Raw genomic sequence first — 10,615 nt, 5'->3', positions numbered from 1 at the left:
GGGACTCCCTGATCCTGATTGTAATGATCAGACAGGGTTGAACCCACTCGGACTTGAAATTGCCTGTCATTTAAAAAGTTGGATATAAATTGAGGCAAACGGCCTCGTAATCCAAAACCAAGTAAAATCATGTTTTAAAATCCCATGTTTCCATGTCGTATCGTATGCTTTTTCTAAATCAAAAAAAGATCGACACAGCATGTTGTTTATTTATTATGGCAGTCTTAACAAAGGATTCCAAACACACCAAATGATCGATAGCACGTTTGTTTTACGGAAAGCACATTGTATATATGTTATTAGGTTATTGGATTCCAAGTACCAAACAAGTCGATTATTTATCATCCGTTCCATGGTTTTGCAAACACAGCTAGTTAGTGAGATTGGCCTATAATTGGACGGATCAGTATGATAGCACCACGCCACGCTGAAGGAAAGTTTCCAGATGTCCAAATGTCATCAACAATATATGAAAGCGTTTCTAAACATGATTCTGGTAAGTGCTTCAGGAGTTGATAATGTATGTTATCAGCTCCTGAAGCAGTATCGTGAGCCTGGTCAAGAGCAGTATGAAGCTCATGTATCGAAAAGATTTCATTGTAGTCCCCATTATCTGAATTGAAATGAACAGTTTTCTTTTATTGATGTTTTTGATATTTTTGGAATTCAGGTACATAACTAGCTGAGAAAGAATGCTTAGCCAACGTCTCACCAAATGTATTTGCAATATCTGATTTATTGGTAAAATAATTGGTTCCCGTCTTTCAGATGGTGAATGCTACATTTAGAACCTTTACCTTCGATTCTCTGGACCATGTTCCATTCCTTTGTTATTGGTGTGCGCGAATTAATGTTTGATACATAGTTATGAAAGGACACGTCCATGCCCTCAAGTGATCCGTATTTGTTGTATAACTGAATTCTATTTTCGGACCCTTTTGGGGCTCTGCCACTTTGTTTTTTGAAAGCATCAAGCTTCTGTATATTTTTGCTTTTAGCAGTTTGCTGAGTATGAGATGACGATGGAGATTGTGAACGTGATTGAGTGATTGACTTGTGATCTGAAGATGACTCTGCCTGTCTTTCAGATGTACTAGGAAGTGATTCCGTGGTTTGAGATGATATAGCAGGATATAAACACTGTGGATTGTCACTTTTGATCCAATTCAAGTTTGTTTGATGGCTTGTGCATGATGTAGATACTTTAGGGCTTGATTCAGTTGGTGTTTTGGTTATTGAAGCATAACTTTCTGTAATTTCCGATCTCTTCACAAGTTTTTTTGGCGTCAGAAAAACTGATGTTTTGGGTAAATCTTGTTGATCTGCATTTGTTCTTTCCAAATCGGACACTCTTTTGACAAAGATGAATGATCTCCTGAACAGTTGGTGCATATTTTAAAGGTACTTGTACAATCTTCAGTTGTGTGTGATTTCTCTCCACAGTGAGCACACACAACGGACAATGTACAAGTATTTACACCATGGCCAAACTTCTGGCACTTAAAACATCTGAACGGATTTGGAATATACAAGTCAACATTGATGTTGCAGTAGCCTGCCTTCAGTGATTTGGGAGCTGTCGGAGAAGAAAAGGAAAATAGATAAGTGTTGGATTGAACAGTTTCATTGTTTTTTACGGTTGAAAAGCGTTTGACGTACAGCACACCTTGGTCTTTCATTTCAGTCACGATATCAAGTTCCGACATATCAGCAAACAGGCGATCGCGGTCTCTGACGATACCTTTGCTTGTATTTAATGTCTTGTGAGCAGAGACAGTAACGGGAACGCCGAAGAACGATTCGGTGCTCATCAGGTTGGCTGATTGCTGTCGTTTAACGCATTAAACCAGCAGCGCACCTGAACGTAACTATTTAATGTTCTTAACCTCTCCGGCGATACCCTGAATACCATTGGATAATGCGAAAGGGTTCAGCTTTAACGGTGTCTTGTCAACAGTTTCAATCACTACAAAACGTGACCAAAAGTCAATAGCTTTGGACGGTCTGAGGTCATCGTCAATAGGATCAGTTTCAAGAGGACGTTTGGTTTTCTTTGTCGGGGTTTCATAAGCCATGTTTTAGTTTTTAAATTTCATCATCCGGGCCCCCCACCCACCACGGAGTATCACAAGGACAATGCTAACACAAGCGTGTCTCCGACTTGCAGTACCAAGGAAACCCGGATGATATACTCCAGCAGAAACATTAAAAGGTTAATTATTCCACCAGATTGGCCCATGAGCCACCGCCTTCTGGGCATACGACTCTAGGCAAAAACATGAAAGTGTGCATTTGAAAATATGAAGGTCTAAAAGTTCGCCAAGACTTAAAACATAGCATATTATAATTCTCAACATTACATAATGTAATGCTCAGGGCTTTGCGTGACCAGCCGATTGGTTGAACAGGGCCCATTCAACCACCCGTCTAGGTGAAGTCAGGGGCAAAGGAACACTGTTCCTGGAACCAGTGCCCTCAACCACCAGACTCCCTTCCTCCACCGACACAGGGGCGCAACCCACGGCCAACAGGTTGGTGGACCAAATATACCCCCGGGTCCACGACAGGGGGTCGAAGAGCTCTTAGCGTTACCCAGCACCCACCACGAGGAGGTGGCTTTTCCCGGGTACCTCTAGGTCAAGTCAGGGCCAAAGTGGTGTGTTGGGCAAAAGGAACACGGTTCCATGCTCCCAGTGCCCACAAGACTCCCGTCCTCTACCGACTCAGGGGCGCAACCACGGCAAAGGGGTTGGTGGACCAAATATACCCCCGGGTCCACAACGGGGGGTTGAAGAGCTCTTAGCACTACCCAGCACCCACCACGAGGAGGTGGCTCTTCACGGGTGCAAACCTGTCATGTGAGGGTCATCTTGCTTGAGATGAAGTTTGTGCGATCTACATTTCCTGTTGATATCGCAGGGTTTTTTAAATACCTTTATCAATTGTCAGTAGTTTTGAAATGTTCAAATTGTAAAGAATGTACTTAATTTTAGATTTGAAGATGTTTGTGTAGCGGTGAGAATTGTATGATCTTCCGTTATATTTAGGTCGGATTTTACCTGGTAAAACAAGTTTAGCACATTACAGCATCAGTTCATTTGTTGACGGGAAATAAGAGTTTTTTTGTACCGAACAGTGAATGAGCTTGTCAGAGAAAAAGAAAATACATACATTCGTGATACAGATATCTGCTGGTTCGTGTCGTGCCCTCACCACACATGTGATATAGTATACAATACTTACTTTTATCCATGTGTGCACAAACGATGTGACGTGAATTGCTTCCTTCTATGTGATTCACAAACGCGTATGACTTTGTCATTTGAGTTAAAGAAAGGTTCCAAATGATGCCCTTCTAACAATGTAGTGAGGCATTTTTGGCGTTATTATCATGAATGCATTGTCTTATAATTTCATCCGCAAATTGGATGTGACGCAAATTGTGATGTTACTTTGGCTGCGGCATCAATTAAACAGCACCTGTGAAGATCCGATTTAGAACTGATCTTCAGCAACCCATGCTTCACGAACGGGATTGGGTGGTCAGACTCTCTGATTTGGTGGACACATGTCATCGTATTCCAATTTCGTAGATCAATGCTGATAATGTTCATCACTGGATTGCCTCGTCCAGAGTCGATTATTTACAGACGTTAAACAACAACCAAACCAAATCAATTAAACAACCGTTCCATGAAAGATTCTTTCTGATTTTGCGTTTTCTCAGTACTCAAGAAAAGAGCATGTGTATGAAACAGTCAAAATCGCACAATGGATTTGCAGACATTTCGTGTGGATATGGAATATTTTTATCGGATTGAAATCTCTTAACTGAAGGTTTTTCTATTCACTTCTGTTTTGCCAATATCTTTGATGAAAACGAGCAATAGATATATTCTATTCATCAAGGAAATGTGTTCCTCTAACCCCTTCGTGACCAGGATTTTGCGTTTATCAGGTTTAATGTTAAATGATCCATGATGAGTCGAGGATGCATCTATTAAGTTAAGGATCGGGAGTTCAGGCTCAGTTACTTGTTTGCTTTGACGTCATCATACCCAGATGGCGCATATCATTGCTTGTTACATCAATCACTTTATTTTCTTGTGTCGATTATCTACAAGCCACCATACATAGCTGATTTAGGTGTTAAGGCGCAAGCAAACAAAACAAAAATTCCATTACATACCATCAAGAAATGTCAATATTTGTGAACTTTTTAGAAGCATTCTAGAAGCTGTAAGTAATAGGAATGACAAGTCTTTATGGAAGATCAACTTCTTTATTATACCATAGTGATGTTTTGGTATAGATACTTATACCGTTTTCATGCTTCCTATCACGCTCTGTTGTGCAGAAATATAATCAAGGCACACTCTCGTGTAAGCAAACAGATTCAAACAGTCAGATACTTATACAAAATATACTAGGCCGTCACTGATGTGAACGTTGAACTAGCTAAGCTTGGTGAATGGGGACGAACAGATTCGGAACGATTTCCTTTGTAAGCATGTTGGGTAGAACTGAACCTATACGATTGACATCAGTCTTTAAGCGCAGTCTCTTATTCCTAAGTAGGATTCTTTCTTGTAATGTTGGGTTGGCGGGACATCCAACCAGCCAAAAGCAAAAGTCTCGCAAACGCTCACCATATACCAGTATTGGAAACTGATGCAGGTGAATGTGGCCACTTGGTAGCACTTTTGAGAACAGTCCGTCACAGAATAACTTTTTTTCTACCTTTGCTTTTCTTGTGTATGGACGCTTGATTACCCATCCTTTGTGCACCGTCGATCGATTTCCATACCTTTTACAGTCTTGAAAAAGAAATCAGTTTCGACTTGGTCATCAATTCAAATAACTTATATAACGACATATTAAGCACAATATGATATAGAACACAACTATCACTAATGAAAAGAAGGAATAAGTAAGTCGCCTTTGTAACTGAGTGATGTAAGAAACTCATAGTAAGTTTCAAGAATTTAATCTGCCAAGTGAGGGAGTTAGTTAAGATTTAAAGTCAAATCGGCAAATCTTTCAGCCATATCGTGACTAAAACAAATGGGCTATTTATCACCAATAACTGAAGGTAGATCACCATACTAGGGTCCACCGGGACTTACGTTACCTTTTCTACCTGCATGGACCCTAGCTGGATTTACACCATCCCTTCAGCCATTCGCGTTTATGCTGAGGTTGAGCCATACATTAAAAATGACAAATATAATTACGATTGAAAACCTGGTAGACTTAAATTTACTTCAAATGTTTTGGGACGTACGTATCCTCTCAGGAGCAGAATAACGTTACGCTACGTCAACCCCCCTTCGAAGGTACAGCCGCTAATGTACTAAGGTACAGTTTCTAATTTAAAGACCCGTGAAGATCCGGGGTAGAATAGGTCTTCAGCAACCCATGTGCTTGCCATAAAAAGGCGACTATCTTGTCGTAAGAGGCGACTAACGGGATCGGGTGGTCAGTTTCGCTGACTTGGTTGACACATGTCATCGGTTCCAAATTGCGCAGATCGATGCTCATGCTGTTGATCACTGGATTGTCTGGTCCAGACTCGATTATTTACAGACCGCCGCCATATAGCTGGAATATTGCTGAGTGCGGCGTAAAACTCAACTCACTCACTCACTCACTCACTCTAATTTAAATCACCAATACTAAAAAATCGAAAACTCGCTTATCTACAAAATATAGGAATCAAAATTCATCTATCAGTTCTATGTCTTTTAAACATTCGATCATAAAATGATAATTAACATTACCAAAAACTAACCCTTAATAGTTTTTTACACTGAAATATTTATTCCTTATGATAGAAAATTCAACTCAGTCAAGCAGCTTGACGGTGGATCTCTCATCACAAGGGATACAAAACGGAGGATCCTCACCTTTCAATAGGTATTCGTGAGTATATCTTGTGTGGCCAATACGACATCGTCGTATGATGACCTCTTCAAATCTGGACTGACAACCCTGCGCGATGCCCTTGGATGGCGTGAGCAGCGTTTGTTGAGAGGAGAGATATTTTTCTTCAAAATACTCTAATATCGATACGAAGTTGACCTGATTTGGTCATACTGTGGCTACAAGTGAATGAATGGACGTTCCTCTTGCAACAATGATATCGATCGATGTATACAGAGCCAGGATCGGACTGTTCAAGCCCCCCAGGGCGCACCCGGCAAGTGAATATACACACAGACAGTGAGTACTCGCCATTCACTACCGGATCTGATATACACCTCAGACTGCTCATTTGCTCCCTTATTTTGGGGATACACCTCTGTGCATCGTTTTACACAATCAAACTTTGCGAAAACTTTGATTTTGACGATTATTTGCCAAATGAAAGGACATTCTTTTGTGTGTTATGTGCCGTCACTCCTTTCTAACGTGACCTTGTTTGGTCAACCGTGTCGATGCATGCTTCACATGCACGGGAGTCATGTTTTTCCGGGGGTGACGCGCCACCCGCTGGGGTGATCATACAGGTACTCATGTGTTCCAATGATGTAGAAACCAACCCCGGACCGATCACTCTTGAAGAGGTAAGAGACACGATCATGAATGAACTACGTGACGTTAAATGTGGACTTAGTTCGCAAATATCGGACCTAAGAAGCGAAGTTTAAACAATCAGTTCAAAATGTAATGATTTGGACAGAAGGGTTACAGAAATGAGATCTGAGGTTACCGATGTGAAACATAACCATGACTTGATGTACAGTGATATTGATGCCCTTGCAGAGAAAGTTGACCATGTGTTTTCCCGGTTTTTACGTATTGATGATGAACTGGACAAGTTAGAGTCGTTCAGCAGACGTGATAATATTATCCTATACGGTGTGCCGGAATCCGATGATGAGAAAGTGATTACGATATTTAATGACAATTTGAAATTTAAAACTTGGCAGCCTGGTGACATTGACCGTGCACATCGTCTTGGAATGAAACGTCAAAACGCCGACAAACCTCGCCCTGTCATAGTCAAACTGATGGTATCAGATGACAAAGTCAGAGCCCTTAAGGCTAGACCAGCACTTAAGGAAAGGGGTTTTGGAATATCCAGTGATTTAACGACACGTCAACGACAAAAACTTCAAACGCTAAAGGGTACCAACCAGTTTGGCTTCTTTAAAAATGGCAAGCTGATAACGAAACCTCGTTTAGCTACAGAATCCACAACGTCGACATCACAGAAAACAAGTCAAAAGAGACGGCGCATTGTAACATCCAGTACAGATACCGAACCAACGTCTCCGATCGTGTCGACATAGGAAGTCGGCTGAAGCCCGGATCATATTTCACACGGCCCCTGTGGCCGTGACACCGGTGTAGATAAACATTGTGAACGTCTGACGATTCTGAATATCGGTGTTGTGATGGAACTATTAAGTTTCTTTTTTGGAATGTGAATGGTTTAAATTCCAAAATCTATGAAAATGACTTTTTGAATTATTTACACCATTTCAAAATTGTATGTCTTGCAGAAACATTTGTTGACAATATTTCCGATGTTGATTGGTTGCATGACTATGATATCTTTTATAGCCCAGCAATCAAACTGTCCGAGTATGGTCGACTCTCTGGTGGTGTCTGCGTAGGTGTTCATCGATCTGTCAGCAAATCGTGTAAGTTGTTGAAATCTGATTTTGACAATTTTATATGTATAAAATTCAGTAAGTCGATATTTGCAACCGATAAAGATATTAACTTGATATGTACATATATCCCACCAGTGGGTTCATCCTACTATAAGACTCACACAAAATGTAGTCTTGATAATGTTGATCAGTTTTTACTTTCTAATTTGTCTGAGTTTAGAGATTACCATATTGTACTTTGTGGCGACATGAACGCGCGAACAGGAGAGAGTAACAACCCCCAAGTGACATGTGTCGATGATAGAAACGTCACCAACATATTTGATGACGAGGAGGATATCCCTGTTGGGGATCGTAAATCACATGATAAGGTCATAAATAGATTCGGACAAATTGATCGACATGTGTTATGCATTTCATTTATTTATTGGCAATGGTAGAGTGTTTGGAGATGAACAAGGTGAATATACTTTTGTCGGACAGCATGGCTGTAGTGTTAATGATTATTCCGTCTGTTCTCCTGATCTCTTTGAATATATAAGTATGTTGAATATAGGTGATCGATTAGATTCCGATCATCTGCCTTTAGAGCTCAAATGCCGATTCCCTAAAATGGACATAATTAAAGGTAAATCAACAGCGGATATCTCCTCTAATGAAAAAAGTGTGTGGAATGAGTCTATATGTAAGATATTTTTAGGAAATCTTCAAGAGAGAACCGCAGCTGGTTGTCAGTCGGTGTTTAATAAACTTGATAGTAATATAGAAGATGCTATTGATGATTTTGTAAGTATGATTTTAGATTCTGCAAGCTGTATGAAGAAACGTGTATCGATCGCACCGCCGCGAAACAATCCACCCTTAAATGCTGAGTGTAAGGCTGCACGACGGGCTGCACGAAAATCTCTAAAGACATTTAGACATAAACGTAATGATATCAATAGAAAACTATATTGTAAAGAACGAAATGTATACAGAACTGCTGTAGAAGATTTAAATCAGACCTGAGTAAACGAAATGTCGATAAATTAACAAAGGCAACAAAAAGCCCGACCTCATTTTGGAAACAAATCAGATATTTAAAAAGTCGACCAACACGAAAAAATGTAATTCCGAAAGCGGAATGGTTAAATCATTTTAAAAATGTATTTCATAATGATTTTGTTTTTAATGATTCTTTTGATGATTGTCCTTTGCAGGATGATGCAACACCATATATTTTAACTGCAGATGTGTCAGACGTCGAATCACTTGTATTAGACTCACCCATAACAGATAATGAAATATCAGAAGCCTTATTGTATTTGAAAAATGGAAAATCAGCTGGTCTTGACCTCGTCGTGGTGGAAATGCTTAAAAGTTCAGAGTTTGTTATCATGCCCTTTTTGAATAAGTGTTTTAATAAATTGTTTGAAAATGGTATTTTCCCCCGTTCTTGGGCACGATCAATTATTGTTCCCTTACATAAGAAAGGTGATGTCACCAATCCAGATAATTATAGAGGAATTTCCCTTATGAGTATTTTAGGTAAAGTCTTTACATCTGTTCTAAATAACAGACTCACTAAATAGGCAAGTATGACAGATAAAATTCCCAAATCACAAGCAGGCTTTAGAAAGAAATATTCAACTTCTGATCATATCTTTACACTATTTGCACTAGCCCAGAAATGTCTATCCCGTCTTAAGCGAAAATTATATGTAGCTTTCGTTGATTTCCGTAAAGCATTTGATTCTGTCAATCGTTCTAAATTGTGGTATTCTTTAAGTAATGCTGGCCTGAAAGGTAGAATGTATTAAATTTTAAAAGCAATGTATACTAATGTGATAGCTTGTGTACGTTGTGGTGATGATAAGACTGATTTTTTCGACTGCCCCGTTGGCTTAAGACAAGGATGTGTTGTGAGTCCAATTCTGTTTTCCCTGTTTATCAACGAATTGTACTACGATATTATCGCAAATGGTAAGCATGGCATCCAAATGTGTCCAGATCTCTTAGAACTTTTTATTCTTTTATTTGCTGATGACGTAATTCTTTTATCAGAATCTGACTACAAACCCAGTTAAATATTTTGGAACGGTATACTAAAACATGGGATTTATCCGTTAACCTAGATAAAACGAATATTGTTATATTTAGAAAAGGTGGCCGGATATCTTCTAAAGAAAGGTGGTCCTTTAATGACCAACCTGTAATTGTCTCTGATCATTACACTTATCTTGGTATTAAGTTTACATCTGCTATGAACTGGAAAACATCTGTTACTGAATTATCATTGAAAGCTAAGAAAGCGTTGATAAGTCTTTTATCTGCCTTGTGTAAAATTGGTGTGTTGACGCCCAGTACTTACTTTAAACTATTCGATTGTCAAATTCAGCCTATTCTTTTGTATGGATCCGAGATTTGGGGATTCCAGAGATATGAATGCATAGAAAAAATACATCTGATGGCCTGTAAGAAATTTTTAAATGTAGGACCCTCTACACCGAATTGTATGGTGTACGGTGAATGTGGGAGGTATCCCCTGTATATAAATGCTCATATTCGATGTATAAAATTCTGGCTTAAGATATTGTGTATTCAAGAACATAGATTACCCAAAAACGCTTATAACATGCTTGTTCATTTGGACAACATTGGTAAAGTGACGCGGGCATCTTATGTAAGAAATCTTCTGTTTTCACATGGTTATGGTTTTGTATGGTTAAGTCAGTCAGTTGGTGATGCAAGTTTGTTTTTAACTCAGTTTCAAGAAAGAAGTCTTAATATGTTTAATCAAGAATGGTATTCAGTAATACATAATAGTTCACGGTACGACTCTTATAGAATATACAAATCACTACTCCAGCCGGAGAAATATCTGTCTTTTTTAACATCAAAGAAATTAAGATATCCATTTATACGTTTTAGGTTAGGTTTGATCAACATAATGGTAAACGAAGGAAGACGTTTTTATATTGAACGATGCAAGAGAATGTGCCCACTGTGTAATA

Source organism: Haliotis rubra, unplaced genomic scaffold, assembly GCF_003918875.1.
Source record: "Haliotis rubra isolate DU_JTF1 unplaced genomic scaffold, ASM391887v1 Scf357, whole genome shotgun sequence".
Classification (NCBI taxonomy): Eukaryota; Metazoa; Mollusca; class Gastropoda; order Lepetellida; family Haliotidae; genus Haliotis; species Haliotis rubra.
Note: the sequence above shows the minus strand (reverse complement) of the source record.